At 36.3% G+C, this 18197-nt stretch overlaps 1 long non-coding RNA gene across 1 annotated transcript; it reads left to right on the top strand.

The window, feature by feature from the left end:
• Window positions 1-10475: 10475 nt before the first annotated feature.
• On the top strand, window positions 10476-13735 carry LOC143723335 (uncharacterized). The gene is made up of 3 exons (XR_013197084.1): window positions 10476-10866; window positions 11041-11218; window positions 13204-13735. It is a non-coding gene; the product is annotated as an uncharacterized LOC143723335 (long non-coding RNA).
• Window positions 13736-18197: the final 4462 nt, after the last annotated feature.

Here is an 18197-nt window from a genome sequence, read left to right as displayed (position 1 = left end):
TCTCACAATTGTGACTATTCCTTGAGTTTGCGTCTTTGTATCTCACAACTGCACATTTATATCTCATTAACAGGACTAATATTATTCTGAGGTTGAAACAGGTTTTACACTGCCATTCAAAACATTTTCTAGTTTATGACGTCTCTTGTGCTTACTAGGCAACATTTATTTGATCAAACTGTCACAATCGGTTGCAATAAAGGTGAGGAGAGGATAGATGCAGCAGTAAACAGTCCTTTATTCAAACAAATCACTAGAAATACAACACTTCATTAGAAACAAGACCAGAACAACCGGTTAAAACGCAACTTGAACAAACAGTCAACTGAAAGAAATACAGAGCTTAAATACCAAAGCAAACTAATCAAGAAAACAAGACACACCTGAATCAAACTAATCAAATAATAAGAAAAGGTAATTAACCAGAAAAATAACTTAATAAAGCCATACATAGAACCAAAACCAGGTTAACTGTTACACAAACATATAGTAAAGCAATATATATATATTTTTTTTTAAATCTGCATCATTACTCCAGTCTTGTCATATGATCCTTCAGAAATCATTCCAATATTCTGATTTTCTGCTCAAGATACATTTATTATTATTATTATCATCATTGAACACAGTTGTTATTTTGTACAGTTATATACAGTGGAGGAGCTGCAGTTTCCAGACCCATTATTCTAAATTTAAATTCCTTTTCTTATCTGCTCACAGTTTTTTTGTTGTTGCTTCCTTTAATTTAAAAGCCATCTGTCTCATATCTGGATCTTGTTAGTGACACAGCACTGTTCTCCGAGCTCATTGCCCAGACTGTCAGTCAGTGATGATGCTTTTAAAGTGATCTCCTCCTCCGCCGCCGTGAATCCCAGGACACGATTCCAACTTTCCATCAGAACGCAGCGTCAGCACAGACCTGGAGGAGTGCAGACGCTCACTATTAGCAGCACCTGTCATTACTCAGCCACAATAAGGCAGACAGTGTGTCAGTGAGTATGAAGCACAGACTGTGGGCAGGAGGATGGTTGGTATTACTGCATGCTTCTGCCAAGCCAAAATCCAAGCCCTGAAAAAGTATACAGCCTGTCAATCAAAGCAAGGCTTGCATATGTCAATCAGAGCAAGGGTATTCTGCGCACTGCTGGTGCTGTTTACATTGGACTGCAAATGTTGGAGACTGAGACATTGCAATGCAGCTTTCAAACCGCTTCAGCGCATGATTGATGTGTTTGTGTTAATAAAGCCACTGTGTGTTTGAGTCAGAGATTCGCCAGACCTTCTATCGTGATGCACTGCAGGTCAAAGTCTGTAGGCACGTTGCATGCAAACAGAGGTGATGTTACTAAAAAAACTTGAACAGAGAAGAGTCATGGTCCATGTGATCCAGGTGATGAAATGTCTTGATGTCTGTGAGTTTGTCAAGCCACAGATGCTCCAGATATTTATGGCCTGTAGCATCTGTGTTTGAAGCATCTTATTATCAGGAGCTTCAGCAAATGTTGTTTGGCACCAGAACGGTAAAAATCTTTTCCTATAAAATCACTAAATCATAGATTTAATTTAATTTAAAAAGGTCTTGCAGTAAATGGGAGTGGTAAGTAAACTGGACTGGTTTTATAATTACGCACACTTCAGTAGTGGAAAGCATTATGTATTAATTTCCTTTAAGAAAGAGAAACCTGAGAATATGAATTATTAACAATTATAAGAGAGTTTTACTCTTTACTTTAGAAAATGTGTCAAAATTTTGACTGTTTTAATAGCATCTCACTGACAAATGAAGTTGATAGCAGTTGTTATAGTTTATAAATTTGATAAAGTTACTAGTTTGTTTTAAAGAAAGCAGTTAGACCAATATAACTATGGTTCGTTTAAAGCAAACTACTGCACTGTAAACCCAGATTTTGTTTCTAATTAAACTTACGAGTGATCATTACTTATTCTTTTATGTTTTGTAAAAACCTGCTATCATTACTAAACAACATTAGTTGTTTGTACTATTTAGCTGAAAGATTCATTGCACTAAACAAGTTTAGCAGAGATTACTTGGTATGTTTAGTTTCATAAGGAACGGGAGGGGTTCAAACACCACATCACAAATCAAAAGGCAGAAACCACTGGTATTCAAAATCCTATACATAGTCACGTGAAAAGACCCGCGTCTAACGTGCTTCCAAGGGGCTCTACACCTGGCTGGACGAGCACAGGCCTCGGCAACAGACGGTATTGAAAATTAACAGAGGTTTAGATGTTCATGAATTATTTCTTAATTTAATTTTAAAATATTCACCATAATGGTGATAAGTGTTGGCTTAAGTTGGGTACTGCACCTACATCAAATTATATGTTTATACAAATCATCATGTTGGGTTTGAGCTTGTGTAAAATTTAAACTGGAATAGGGCAACGGGTTTCAACGCGATTTGCTGTTAAAGTCATCTAATTCGGGTTAAGAGCGTGTACTGTACAGAGGTTGACTTCTGATTTTCCACTAGAGGGCAGAATTGGTCTCAGATTAGAATAAGCAATACTGTTTTGTTTTTTAGCAAGGGCAAACATGACTAACCTTGAGTCAGGCAAAGATGAGTCGTCAGTGATATCATCTGTGAGTACAATTCTACTTAAATCACATTTTCTTCAGAACTAGTCAGGATTTTGTTGTCCTGGTTTTTTTAAAAACAGACTGTGTTTGCTCAGAAGCCAGAAATGTTTTTTTGACATGTCATTTGTTTTCTCTTGTCCAGGATGCTCAACTTGCCAAAAGATCAACTTAATTTGTAATTTTGGGCAAGCTATTTAGAAGGAAGAAACCATGTTAAAATTCACAGTATGACAAGTAAAATGATTAGTCTCAGAGAATAAAATGATTAGTGTCAGCTTTGTTTGTTTTTTACCATTAAAAATATTTGATGTGGCCTGTATAGGTATAGCCGGCATCTTGAAAAAGTACAAGGACAAAATATTCTGTCACACCTCCAGTCTGAACCCGAGCTGCTGGTTGTGGGATGAAAAAATATGTTGTAACCTGTTCAGACCTGAACTCTCAAAATTCCTCATTTCTTTTGTAATTTCCTGCTTATGCCAGATCAGGTGAAGTCTCAAACCGGGAGTTTTTGTGCACGTCTGAAACAATGATAGGATTAACATTAACATCCTAAAAATGCCATGTTTTAAGAGTAATTGTCTCACAATATAGTTGTTGTAGCATATAATATCAGTGCCATAATATGGGGGTGGGGTGGGGGGGGGGGGGGGGGGGTGTTAAACTGGTTTGTTGGTCTTAGCTGGTTTACCTGAGTGGCTAACTGTCCAAAAACCAACCAACCAGACCAGGAGACCAGCAAACAAGTTTATGCTGGTTTTAGATGTTTATTCATCAGGTTGTGTGTTTCAACCCTTTAGGCAGTTTCCTATTTTCATTTTCCAACATTATCAAAGTCAAATAAAATTTAAGTTACAAAAGTTGAGTTACAAAGTGACAAAATCACATTTCATTCATTTTTTACACTAAATATTCACAACGTTGAAACCTAAAACTACAAAGTACTTCCAAATGAAAACATCTTACTATAAAAAAAGTACATTGTGTCTTGTGCTTAGCTGTCCGAATATGACCTGCAATTTTAAGAACATTAACATTTAATGTTGGCAAAACCTCAAATGCAGTTTCCGATGATGTGTGAAGAAAGATTCTTTCAGCTAATTGTTGAAAACACATTGTTGTTTGGGCATTTCTCCATAAATATCTTAGCGAGCTAGCTTGAGACAATATTTGCACTGAGTGGACGTCAGGGAGCAGCAGCAAGTGTGTGAAGTTTTTTTTTTTTTGTTATGGTAACCAGATACATTACAAACTGATATGATGAAAGACCAGAAGGAAAGTATCAGAAAATCGGCTTGGCAAGCTTCACTTCAACCTCCTGTCGAGAACCACAATACATAGCAAAGGTTGTAGATTTAACATCAGGATACTTAAGGAACATATTTACATTTTGTAATGAATTGTCGGGACACTGTACACACCTAGTGAAACTGGAACTGTGCCAGGATATCTACTAACTCTATATCTCCAATGTCTTCCTGGCTTCATCTCTCACTAAATCCACACTTTAGCAAATGTGCAAGGTCTGAATCAAGAAGCAACAGGAAATGAACTGCTTTACAGTGATGATTTTGTTTAAAGAGGCCCTTTATTGCTTCTGAACCCCTCTCCAGTAGAGACAGGCTCAGAGGGTTCAACCAAGTATGAGGAGTTTGTAGTGGCTCTGTTTATTTGGTGCAACCCTCTTATATTAAATATATACATAAAGCCGGACAATTCTCTCAGAAAAGCTCTACTTCAGGCAAGGTTTTTGTTTTTTGTTTTTTGTTAACTATAATGTATTTTACTGCAAAACAAATATTTCCCTCTAGTTCGCACTAGTTCACTGAACCATTTTCTTTAATTATTTTATTTCTATTTCTGGCACAAAAAATGTTTGTTATTTATTATATTGCATAAAAACATTAATTATGGAAATGCATAATGTATAAATTTTTTAATTATTATTCTAGTAATATTAATTATATATATTATATATATATATATATATATATATATATATATATACATACACACACACACACACACACACATATATATATATATATATATTAAATAACATATTAATGTAAATAAGAATATTACAGTTAGTTAATAAATTAAATTCATATTTAATCTTTACCATATGGTACATCAAGCATTTAACGTGGGTATAAAGTATTATTTTATTTTATGTAAAAAAAAAAATTTATGCATTTACCTGAGAACACTGTTGTAATACACACTCTAGTGTGAACTAGGAATAACATTTATGTTTTTTTTTTTGGTTTTTTGTAATTTATTTTGCTTTGTTTTGTGGCGGTAATTGAGTCAGTTGCCTCATAAAAATGTCATTAATCTCTGAGCTGTTTGGTTCATGGCTCTTTATTAAAGATATTTTTTAAATGTCTATGGAGAACAATAATGGATACCAGGATGTTGTCACTAAGTATAACTTCACATTTCAAGTTGACTAAACGTAACATTTTAAGGCAGGGGTGCCCAACCCTGCTCCTGCCGATCGTCTGTCCTGCACAGTTTATCTCCAACCCTAATTAAACACACCTGCCTTTAATTTTCAAGTGATCCTGAAGACCTTAATTGGTTGCTTCAGGTGTGTTTGATTACGGTTGGAGATGAACTGTGCAGGACAGTTGATCGGCAGGAGCAGGGTTGGGCACCCCTGTTTTAAAGTAACATAACTTTTCAACCTTCATAATATATTTCCAAGTCTCTTGTTATGGTACATCGACTTACAATAGGTTGAATGACACGTCTGCCATAGCCTGACGGGGTCTGTAGCGTTTTTAATGGTACTTTTAAACTTCGGGTTTCGGGTAGTAACAGGTGAACAAAGAGAACTACAAAACTCGACTGCTTTACCGCATATACGTCACTTCCACCACCACCCCTACTTCCTTAAAATCGCAGGGCTGTCAAGTGTCACGCATTGAGCGTGACAGTCACTCATTTCGGTCTTTTGTCATGCTCTCCCGCCACACATTGTATTTCTCACGCTGAAAAACTATTTGTAATATATTTAATATGCCGCAGCGCCCAAAACTCTGGCGCCGCTCACGCTGTGGAACAGGCATGAATTCAAGCGCGTCTCCTCTGGTGTTGTTCGTCTGGTGTTGTTAGCCAATCAGAAAATAGCACTATTGTATCTGGGTAACATTTAACGCAACAACCAATGGCTCCCTGTAGTCTGGGGTGTTTTTTTGTCTGCCTGACTATGTTACGGAAGCTATCTTATACTCCGTTTATCTTCATGAATCAGGTAATGATTATTTGTCTTGCCTCAAGCTATAATGCAAATCGATTTTTTAAAATTTGCAGATTTATTTATGGTAGCTTGATATTATAATATTGGCGATATATGGTTATTATCTACCACTCAAACATTGCATTGAAGTATCATATAGATTCAGTAAAACGGTAAACAATAGACTAGGCTATAATGACACTGGCTTGTAAACGTGATCATCGCGATCATTTGTCGTTAGAAAAAAAATAAAACCCATGAAATTATATTCATATGACATGCTGAAATATATGCTACTGTACCTGGGATGAAGTCATTTCTCACGCGACGCAAGCAGAACACCTGCATGTGACCTCCTCCTACAGTGTTCAGGGCTTTCATGGTTGTCAACAAATGCACGATGACAGAGTTTACGACAGTAGTAGAGGACAATACTGTTTCCCAACTGTAGGGGGACCCCGAGAGCAAAAGTTACCTGGTGTTACTTTAAGGCAATACGAACAGTTACTTTGTTGAAGCAACAAAATTTGCTCTGTTAAGTCCAGGTTTTATCATAGCCATTGGGCGTGAAACTAATCTCTCTGATTCAGACTTTATTTAACACACACCCTGGCTTATTACTGAGACAATAATCCTGCATCACGCCTGCATTTTCATGCTTACAGAGCATATTCAAAGATCTGTGCACGTGAGAGAGCAAAAGTTCAAATTAGCATTACCAACATTTTTTTCGAGCAGCTTCCCAAGGCTTTCGTCCACCTACAGTCTGATCTCGCTTCAGAACCGCCAGAGTAAAATGTGCTATTTCTATTTTTGGCACAAAAAATAAGTATTTATAATAGTGTATTAATAAAAACATGAATTATTAAAATAAAATAATAATTTTAAATAGTTATTCCCTTTTTATGGACTTGTATTATGTTTTTCTTTGTTGCCGTTTGCCTATGTTCCTCTTTGCATGTCATTTATCAGTTGTCATGGTAACTCGTTATGTTCCTAATAAGAGCACATCTGTTTGTAGCTTGAGTTCATCACCTAGTGTATGTAAGTTCCTCTGTTTCTCATGGTCATTGTCTGGTTTTGTATGTGCTTGCACACTTTTTTATTTGTGTTTCATCACTTGGATTAATAAACGATGTTTATATTGGAATTGTTTCGCCTAACTTCATCCCTTGGAGTGAACTTGACAGTAGTATTGTTATTATCAAACTAATATTAAATATTAATTTATAAATATTAAATAAAGGTTAAATACAAACTTATACTGTAAGATAATGATTTAAGATAACTAGTTGTAAACCATGTAAAGGAATGTCATGATGGCGGGTTTATTACAAAAGATAATCCTGAGAATCTGTAGTTCCTTAGAAACTACAATTCACCATGACTATACACAGTTGTGTATTACATGTACGCTAACTGTGTTATAACTGAGTATATGAACCAGCTAAACCAGTCTGTATTTACCATGTGCGTTGTCTCTTATTACTTAACTTCCATGTGCATGCATTCTTCGGTAAGCACAAAATGTCTTTAAATAAACATTGAATGGGAGACTTGTTTATTCCAGGGCCAGGAATGTAACAGAAAATACATCTTTTCTGTGAAATTTACAAGATCACTTCTTTAAAAGCTGCAGTCTCTAAATGCTCAAACACCGTTCAGACAGCTCTTGAATAAAACCTCATTTAATTTGCCAGTATCTCTAAGTTTTCCCCCTCTGACACGGTCAGAGCTGTTTGCTTTGCTTTAGCTCAGTCAAGTAGATCAGATAAGCTTGTGGACACACTTCCTAAAACAGCAATCCAATTGAAAGAATACCCTGGTCATTCACTGGTTGCATTGTAACAAAAATCTGAGATTGTCACTCCTTAACTTACCCAACACAGACACATGACGAACCATTTAAAAAAGTTAATAGGAATCTGTCAACTTTTCTGTTTGTAAAGGTGTGGATAATGATCGTAATTTTAATGTTTAGTAATCATGTTTGTTTTTCCAGGGTTGAGCCATCTGTCTTTGAGCATGTTTATTGTACTAGACAAAATTTCTGAGTGTGCAAGGATTGAGATTTGTTATTCTGAATCGGTTCATGTCAGCAGGCATATAGCCCAAGACTGGTTGCCCACTTAAGCTAAGCAGGGCTGAGCATGGTCAGTACCTGGATGGGAGACCTCCTGAGAAAACTAGGTTGCTGCTGGAAGGGGTGAGGCCAGCAGGGGGTGCACACCCTGTGGCCTGTGTGGGTCCTAATGCCCAAGTATAGTGATGGGGACACTATACGCTGATTTCACGCAGCCGTTATTTTGAAATCGAAAGCGAGGATCCGGTGGGAAGAAAACCGGAAGTGCCGCCTTTAATCATAGGAGAGTCACGAATGCGATGGCGTATTGTTGTGTTTAATGTATAAATTAGTTATTCTAAAAATGTACATACATTTCTTTCATACTTTAGACTATATACAGTGAAAATCATTGATAAAAATTTTTTTCAGAAAGTAAAAAAAGAAGCAGGAATGAACTATATATATATAGGCCTACTATATTGGATAACATCCAATAGTGTAAATCCCGGCGGCAGCTTCAGGTTGGTAGTCCAATTTCAAAATGGCGGCTGTGTCAAATCAGCGTATACTGTCAAAGAGCACCGTCCTTTGGATGAGATGTTAAAACGAGGTCCTGACTCACTGAATTGGCTCTATCGCTCTCTCTCCTCTCCACCTGTAGCTGGTGTGTGTGAGCGCACTGACGCCATTGTACTGTGGCTGCCGTTGCATCATCCAGTGGATGCTCATACTGGTGGTGGGTGAAGAGAGATCTCCTGATATGATCTCCTGCCATTCATTAATGTGAATGAACTGGTTCAAGAAGTATTATGTGGCTGTGTGGCATTATGCAACGTATTGAAATCTATATAGTTAAATGATAGAAAGATGGGTTTAGTGTAAATGTATCTTCAATTTTAAACTGTCACTCTAATCCATATTAATTTAGTCATTCAAAAAGCATCATTGCTTTAGAGCATGAGAAATAGTGCTCTGATTAAAGTGATTTATATGAGGAAATCAACAATCTTCCAGTTCAACAAGTCTGTTTACTTATTAACCTAAAATGTTTACTGTTCAGCTCCAGTATTAGTGTGACAACGGGTTGCTCACAACGAGATATGACTCATCCATCTAAAAATGTGTTGCAACAGATAAGTCTGTAGGTGAATTCATAGATTAATTTCATTCAAATATATTTGCCCTTGGTTTCACTGTATAGAACAAGATGCACTTAACGTTCAAATCACTATTGTTTAGGGACGTACAGAATAGTTACATAATGTCCTCCATCCTGAACACATGAATTCTCCACCTTATCTCTTGTTATCTATCATCTTTCTCATTCACAAGTCCATGCTGCATAGTTTAGGCTACAGAGATTTAGCTAGAGCATTACTGCTGAATCACAACGGTTCATTTGGATTATTTTCTATAAAATGCCATTAGTTATCTTAGATTTGACATGTTACCACTAAACTGTGGTGGCTCAGAGAACACTAATGCAGAATGAGGCACTGGAGCTCTTCCTGTCTATACTGATGTTTTACAGTAAATTAGAAACATGTTTCTGCCAACCAAGTCAAGACACTTAAACACACATAAGCACACACAAAGACCTCAAATTTCAAGACAGACAGGCAGTTTCTGATTCTATTTCAAATAAAACCTGTTTTGAACTTGAAAAATAATGTACCATAGTTTTCACAAAAATATTAAGCAGCAAAACTGTTTTCAACATTGAAAATAATTGTAGTTATCTGAATCTTCAGCTTTGCCATCACTTAGAAAAAAAAACATTTTAAAATATATTAAAACAGAAAAATGTTATTTTAAATTGTTATGGTTATTTGCAATATTACTGTTTTTACTGTATTTATTTTTGACAGGCATTAGATACTTTAAAATATCTGCCCCCAAACTTTTGAACTAATAGTGTGCAAATTACTCATACTTTGATTCTTACATACTTTTACACTGTCTAACAGCAACTCTAGAAGATTAAAGCTGCTTTCAAACTACCAGCAACAAAGCGACACAATCCCATTCATTTCAATGGAGAGCTGGCAATTTCCGACGACATAAGCAATAGTGACCATTGGCGACACGACAGTTGAGATATGTTTAACTTAATGCAAATGAAGAGCGACATTTGGGAGTGACAACTTATAGGAGTAAAGTCAGTGGAGAGCATGATCTTCACTACATCCTGTAGTGAAGTGTCGTGGCAAGATGGAGAAGTTAATTTTAGCGGTGCAATGATTATTATGATATGTCTCTGTGTACATATATGGTGGCACTCATCGTGCTCGCACCAAGCCTGAATGGTATCGTGAATCCAGATAGACTAGTATGTCACTTTTACCACAGATAAATAGATATAATGGCAAAGATCACTCACTGTTTCTCATTCATCTATAATATAAAGCATTGTGGGTTGGGCCCCGAAATGCCACAAGCATTGTATTTCTTGCAGTGGCAAGAAAACGGATTTGTTGTCGCAGGTGGAACTAAGGACATCCAAGGAAGAGTAGAAAACCACCACGGCCGAGCAGACAGAACTGAAGATCGCCATGGCGGAGCAGAAGAAGGAGCAGAAGACCACCACAGCAGAACAGACCAGACTGAAGACCCCCACGGCAGATCAGGCAGAATAGAAGACCACCACTGCGGAGAAAACAGGACTGAGGACCACCACGGCGGAGCTGAAGGTGCAGAAGACCGCCAAGATGGAGCAGGAGACCACTATAAGGAGAGATTATTGACAACCACAATGGCCATTGCAGGGATCTCATAGAGTTCAAAATAGATTTCCGTGACCGTGGTAGGAAGCTCAGAGAGTTCATATTTGGCCTCATTAGCCATGACAGGGCAAACATAGAGTTCATATTTAACCTCCTTGTCCACAACAGGACTATGAGAAGTGAGGATCTAAGCAAGCCGTCTTTATTCCTAGAGCATACAATCACAAGGGTAATTCAAACAAGAAGCCAAATACTATAATCCAAGCATGAATGAAGGGAGACATGTTTTTTACATCTTATTTTTTTCTTCATGTCTTACGTTTTCAAACCATTGCTTATCTGCTGTCGGTTACACTTTTCATGTATCTACTTGTAATGCTGCTGTATGTACTTTTCTGTTTAGTCTCTCTTTGAATCAAAGTGGACACATCTGACAACATGCGGAATAGATTCTTACTCAACTGCATAACAAGAAGCCAAGATCTGTAACAGTGCTTACGTAAGAGTCCATCAAAACCTGCATATCCATGAACATTTTCCAGACGTTCCTCTAAAAAGGAGACTGAGGTTGCCAGTCACTGGTAAACAATCTTCAATGTAATGTTTTTCTTTCTAAAAGAAATTGAGACCTAAAATATTTTAAGTAGCCATAGAGTAGATGCATTTGCATTGAAGAGCAACACCAGTGATTCCCAGTAAACCAATGAAACTGTTAACTGAATACTTTGAATTCACTACAACAGAGCATCACCTTATGGAAGCTCGTTTCCGCCACAGAATGAAAAATAAAAAAGGTAATTGCGACTTTTTATCAAGCAATTATGAATTTTATTTCAAGTTAGAATTGGGTGATACAAAGTCGCAATTGTGTGATATAAAGTCAAAAATGCATGTTAAAAAGTCAGAATGGTGAGATATAAACTCGCAATTCTGAGAAAAACATATTATTTTCCCTTAGAATTGGACTTTATAACTCTGCCTTCTGACTCAGAATTCTAACACGCTTTATAACACAAATTGCGAGTTTATATCTTGCTATTCTAACATCTTTTCATATAAAGTCCAATTCTAAGGGGGGAAAAGTCGGTAAATAAAATCGCAATTGCGTGTTAAAAAGTCAGACTTCTCAAAGTCAGAAGTCAGAGTTAAAAAGTCCAATTATAAAGGAAAAAAAGACTGACTTTTTTGTCAGAATTACGAGTTTATGTCTCACAATTCTGCCTTTATAACACGCAGTTGCAACTTTATATCACACAATTCTGACTTTATATCTCAAAATTCTGAGCAATAAATTCAGAATTGCGAGATGTAAACTTTTACAATCATTTATTCTGTGAGGGAAACAAGCTTCCATATCACCTGGCATGGAGGTGAGCAGTCCTTTTCAAAAGATGCTCTATTGACAGGCTCATGCAGGAGACTGAGAGATCTATCTGTCTATCTCTCTATGGCCTATAAACCATCAAACGTTTCACTTTGCTATAGTTGCTTTTTAATTGGATTCAGTTTGCTACCTCAATTCAAATTATGAAAAAAAAATTATGAATGGTGCACAACCCTGCCAGCATACATTTACTGTAGTCAAAGTGTGACCATTCTGCCCAAAACAATTTAGCACGCATTCATGTGTGGCATTTTCAGAATGCTAGTGGTGTTAAAGTGCAGCTGTTACGATATTTATCTATTAGGACAGTGACAAAACTGTTAGTGTGATTTGTGTGATCCTTTGCAGATGTTGCCTGACTGTTGCAAAAGTTTCAGGGCCAAAGGGAAGTGTTATTTCTTTTTTTGGTCTGATTTCAGGAAAATGCCTCGGCTGATAAGGAACTAGGAAGGAATATTTTGCTGTGGTGCAGGGCATGGAGGATTAGCACACAAGCACAGATTCATGTGTTTAACCTATTTAGCTTGTCCTCCCATGGCTTTTAGTGTCAGTCAAACAGCTGTAGTCAAATGGGATAAATCCAAAGATGGCGGTGCTGGATATCTTCACTGCCAACAACTAAAAAAGATCCAATTCTTTTCAGTGAGACTTTTTAAGGGTTTGTTGCAGATGGTTTCTACAAGCCAAAATAAAAATCTATTTGTCATTGAGTAATAAAATTCATAATAAATTAAAACAATGTAAAACTATCAAATTGAGGCTGTACATTAGTCTGTGGTTTTTCCCTGAATGAGGAATCTTTCTTTTAGTATATTCCCCACAGTTTATTATGATAGAAGTAAGCTATTTATTTTGAACGATTAGTTGGTGCACATTATGGCTTGATAGTTTTTAATCAAAATGTAGTCTCTTCCTCTGAAATTTCTGCTGACGTCATGCACTTAGGTCACGTAGGCATGGTTTTAGCAAACTCACTATGACTTAATTTTAGTTTGTAATGCCAACTTTCCACAATCCAAACATTTCTTAATGAATAATGAAAAATACATCACATTAACGAAGTAAAAGTAGTTACAAATGGAAATACCGGCTGACTTTAACAGTAAATCTCTATAAAAAAAAATTTCATATTGTTATCTACTTTCATCCTAGAATGAATTTATATTTTCTTTCCTTTCACAGGTTTGTGCTTTTGTATTCCGTTCCTATACAAAGCGAAGAAAGAGTTGCTACACACCCTAAACGTGATAAACAAGTTGGCTGACAAATAAAGAAGCTATAAAAAATCATTGATAGTAGAGTTGACAGTGGTTGCAATACTTTTTGCATTGAACACCAAATGCTAGAAAACTCTAAATGAGGTAAATGATTATTGTTTTAAATAAGTTCTCAACTTTATTTGGGACCTGGATTTGTTAAGAACCATTTGAGTTGGTTTTGAGGTATTTTGAGGATCTGGGCTTACTATTTGGCACCAGTGAGCTTGAAATGGTACATCTTAAAAAGAAATTAAATTGGATCAGTTATGCCTGGCTACATACTTTTCCCTTTCTCACGCTCAGCTGCCTTCCTCTGGTCCAGCTTCAGTTTCCTCCTATGAAAGTAGACCTGGATGTAATCATACCTGGTTAGAATAATATCACCCACGATGCACTTCTCATGAGACGCTCTTCATGGAATCACTTTTTATTATTTTACTCCCATTCTTGGACTCCAGGACATATCTGTTTTCATCAAGAAAGAATTGACTTGGCTAATGTTGACTGCAATCTCTTTATGTGTTCTCCCTTGTGTCTTCAGCCAGCAGAGAAAATCCTTTTGAAAATAGCATTCTCATCTTCAAAAAAAAATGTTTTTTATAAAAATGTAATATGTACGACGAGCCTTGCGGGCAGAAGATCTCTTGTTCTCGTTGCTCATTTCATTGCCTTTTACCTCAACGTAAAATAAATAGTTTGATCATTTACTGTCCCTCATAGCTTTCCACACTCATATTCTGCTATATTTTCTGTGGAACACAAAATGAAATATTTGGAAGGAACATTGCATGTGTCTTTTCAAACAGTAATAACCAGAGCTGTCAAACTAAAAAGGACAAAAGCTAAAGCATAGGACAAATTGAAAATCTGCATATCCACCACCTACAGCTATCAGGTAGCAGCTTATGAATCAAATTGATTTGGCTCTTAAATTGAACTCCCAAACTTAATGATCTGGTCACAGCAGCAGAAAAAGGGGAATATTATCAGTGAATAAAGACGTATAGTATGACTTCTGAAGACAATGGACAACTTCTGTGTGTTTTGGCATCCTTTTTTAAGATTGACAGCCCCATTTCACTTTTATTATAATAAAAAATGTCATTAAAATACTACCTTTTATGTTCCACAGAAGAAGACATACAGGTTTAGAGCAACATGAAGATGAATAGATGATGACAATATTTTCATTTTAGGCGTAGATTATTTCTTGAAACTTTTGTACAAGTCTTTGTTTCAGTTTCAGTGACCTGGAACACAGCAAAGTAGAAGAGAGGATAGGGTGGGTTTTCAGTCAAGAGCATTGTGTTATGTGTTGGTAGTATTTCACTGGCAAGGTCAGTGGATGTGGATTTTACATCTTTATTTACCAGTGATCAGATGAAGTGCTTCAGGGAATTTTAGCTCACCTATGTCACTATGTCCCTACATAACAAAGCCTTTATTACAGCTGCATTGTCACTCGTGGTAACTTCAGATCCATGATAAAGTGAATATGAGCCCCTTGCATTCAACACCATTTATTCATCACCAGCCCTTGAAATCAATGAAGCAAGCATTTATTGTCTTGCATTTGCTGTTTCCCATGAGCAGTTGTAGTTTTGCATCATCATGTCAGCTTAGTAGCTGCTGTGCTGATTAAAATTTAAACACCATCCTATACAATGAAGTAGACTTTAATCTGAATTGGCCATCAATCTAAATTGTTTAGACAGTGTTAGAGCGTTTGCATAAAAGGCAAACATCGCAGGACTATAGCAGAAATGTGTGTAAACTTTTTTATTTGAATTTCTGTCAATCCAAAATTCATATGTACAGATTATAATTCAGAAAACTGATTTAATACAGATATACTGTACTACCTTTCAAATGTTTAGGTTTGGTAAGAATGTTGAAAAAGTCATATAACCATTCCAATAACTCTGCAGCTGTTCAGTTAAGCTAAAAAAAACTGCATAGTTCCCCTTTAAACTCTAGTGATGAGCAACTAATTGTTTAGGGTAGTTCATGAAGTGTTGCACATGGATAATTCAGGTCAACAGCGACCAAAAATATACATACTCTGCAGTAATTTGGCCTCATTACTGGTTGTCCCCTACTGTCAGCACAGACAGGGACATTCAGACATTCATTGAGCTCTTCTAAATAGTGGTCTGGCAAAGTGCTCCAATCTTCTGGGCAGCAGATCTGATCGCGTGAGCTTAAACTAATGTGAAACACCAAAGCATGGCTCTAGGCTGTGCACATATAGATGACAGCTCTGAAGTTAAGTTAATTTGTGCTGACTTGTTCTTTAGCATCTTAATTTGCACTGAAGGGCTGAGGAGACATTCAGCATTTGGTAAGCTACAGCCAAGGCAAATAGATCAGCTGTTTCTCAGATTTGGGCTAAAGTTCCATCATGCCTGGGAAAAGACTGTTAGAGTAATCTGGAGCAGTTTTAAAAAATGACAAAAAAACACATAATTTTAAATAAAGTCATAATATAGAACATGGAATGTTGAAAATCGACTATAGTGGAAATAATGTGCAATTTTGTAAATATTAATTATACCAAAAGTCACTAGTGAAGGGCTTAGACAATGCAATACAATGCACTAACAATATTTTCTAGAAATTTTTTTAAATAATATATTTTTTAATGAATTCAATCAAAGTTAAATGTCTGGAATTGACCCGATTGAGCTGTGTGATCTGAAACTGAACAGTGAATGAACACCGGTAAACTGAAGTGCTTTTCTACAAGGTTAATTTGCTCACCTAAACATAGGATGAATTTAATCAAATATATATAGACAACATAAACATAATCTAATGAAAATTAGAGAAATGTAAATTTAAGCTAAGGTATGTGCTAGTCAGAATGAGTAAGTCACATTGTGAATCACAGTACAATAAAACATATCTAAAACAAGGACAAAGAATAACTAAAGTATTAAAAATCTGTATGGCTATTTACACTAAAAAAAGGTCAATTATATTTACACTGAATGTAGTGGTATATTGTTTGCACAAAGTACAAATAGCAACAAATAGCATCTTTTTTACACTAAGTGCAAGTAATGATAAATGCTATTCACACAAACTGTAAACAGAATATTTGTACTAAAGACAAAAAACTGAGCAATGGTGAGCGGCGTTTGAGGAAATAGCCTTCGATAAGAAGCTTTGACTATTTACACTGCAAAAAAATTAATACGTTTACATGATATTTGTTTGTTAAATTATGATACATTTGTTTAATATTTCAAATTTAGAATCATTTGTCTAAATCTAAAGTATATTCATCAAAACAATACACAAAACAAAACAAAAAACGAATGTAAAAAGGAACACCTACTTTTGCACATACACAAAGTAGGTGTTTTCGCACAGAAATTGCTGTGTGTGGACTAAAGGCTGGTTTACACTGCCTCAGCTTTTTGTTGGATTAAGACACTAATCCAACAAAACCTAACAACTACTGGAATTTGTTGGGACAGTGGGAACTTAAGCCTTAGGAGTTGAAATTCCTTAAAGGAGTTAAAATGAAGGAGACCGAGCAGAGCAATAATCATCTAGATGCTTGCAGACTGGTCATTAAACTTTATTGCTTACATTTTGAAAGGAAGTTCAGCAGATTGGCTTTAGAGGGGACCCAAATTTCAGACAATGCAAAGTAAGAATGCAATAAACATGAATGTGAGCACTGAACTTTAACTTTTATCACTTAAAATTACAAGGTTAATGGTGTTGATTGATATAATGCCACTAGTTTAAGACAAACTTGAGACATTATTTAAAAATCAAACATCAATGAACAGTGGGTGGGATTTCGTTGATAAACTTCTTCCACCTTGGCACAAGTAACACAAGTAAGTAGCAATTCGCTTCTAAAGGCTATTGTTACAAGTTCCAGTCTGGTGCTAAAATTCTAAGGTATTTCTTTTCACGGTGCAAAGTTATGGAGCCACATGGCTTTCAACCCTTGTTGAGGAGTGGGGGTAAAAGGTGTGAAGTCTCAACCCAAAGGGACCTCTTCAATTGAACAGGGGCCCTGAACATTTGTCAAGACTCTTTGCGTTGTTAAAACGTCAACCCTTCCTCCTCCATATTCAGTGTATTCAAAAGCAGGTCATGCCACTGAATGCTGTGCTAACATTGTCCTTTCATGGGTTCAAGTTTGCTAAGTGTGGCATCTGCACCATGTGGCTTTCTGTTATGCGTATGTGATTGCACAGTTTTTTAACTGTGAAAGCATAAAATAGGGCCGTTGTCTGCCAAAGCAGGTGTGAACGATGAGCACTGAGGTGTAAATACTTTAACCCAATTACATGCTTCCCCCCATTATGGTTGCTTATTTGGACAACATGATTTCTCTGACAAGATCGGTTCATTCAGCTTTTGTAATACTAATGAACTTTAGACTTGGTTGCATAAAACACTGTAGAGAAGATCAACACAGGGCCAGCATGAAAACACATCTTCTTTCGCAGTTTAGACATGACCAAAAATATCTTGTAATAATATTTTTTAATTATTTAATATTAACAGTTTTTGTGGAAAAAAGAAGCAGAATCTCTTAAATATTTAAGAAAACTACTTGTATCAAAATTGGTTGACATTCAATTTTAAGCAACATGACAAAACAACCAGTCAACCCCAACACTCACACCCACCCTCTCGGCACATTGTGTACCAGATGGAAGTCATCAACTTTTCTATTCGTGCATGCACAATCACTTTCTCTGTCCAAGTATTTTTGAGATGCATCATTTTAAACCGCAAATAATGTGCCGCTACACTGTCGTCTTGTTGTCCATAAGATGCAACCCTTTTTCTAGAAATTCCAAATACCTTTGGAAATTGAGACTGTTTCCTAAAACATAGGTGCTTTGTGTGTGTGAATGTTTTCCTTAGAATGTGCTTTCTCCAAGC

Source organism: Siphateles boraxobius, unplaced genomic scaffold (genome assembly GCF_051911475.1).
Source record: "Siphateles boraxobius isolate OS27281-9 unplaced genomic scaffold, OSU_SipBor_1 7, whole genome shotgun sequence".
Taxonomy (NCBI): domain Eukaryota; kingdom Metazoa; phylum Chordata; class Actinopteri; order Cypriniformes; family Leuciscidae; genus Siphateles; species Siphateles boraxobius.
The sequence above is the reverse complement of the archived record's forward strand: the minus strand, read 5'-3'. Positions and strand labels throughout refer to the sequence as shown.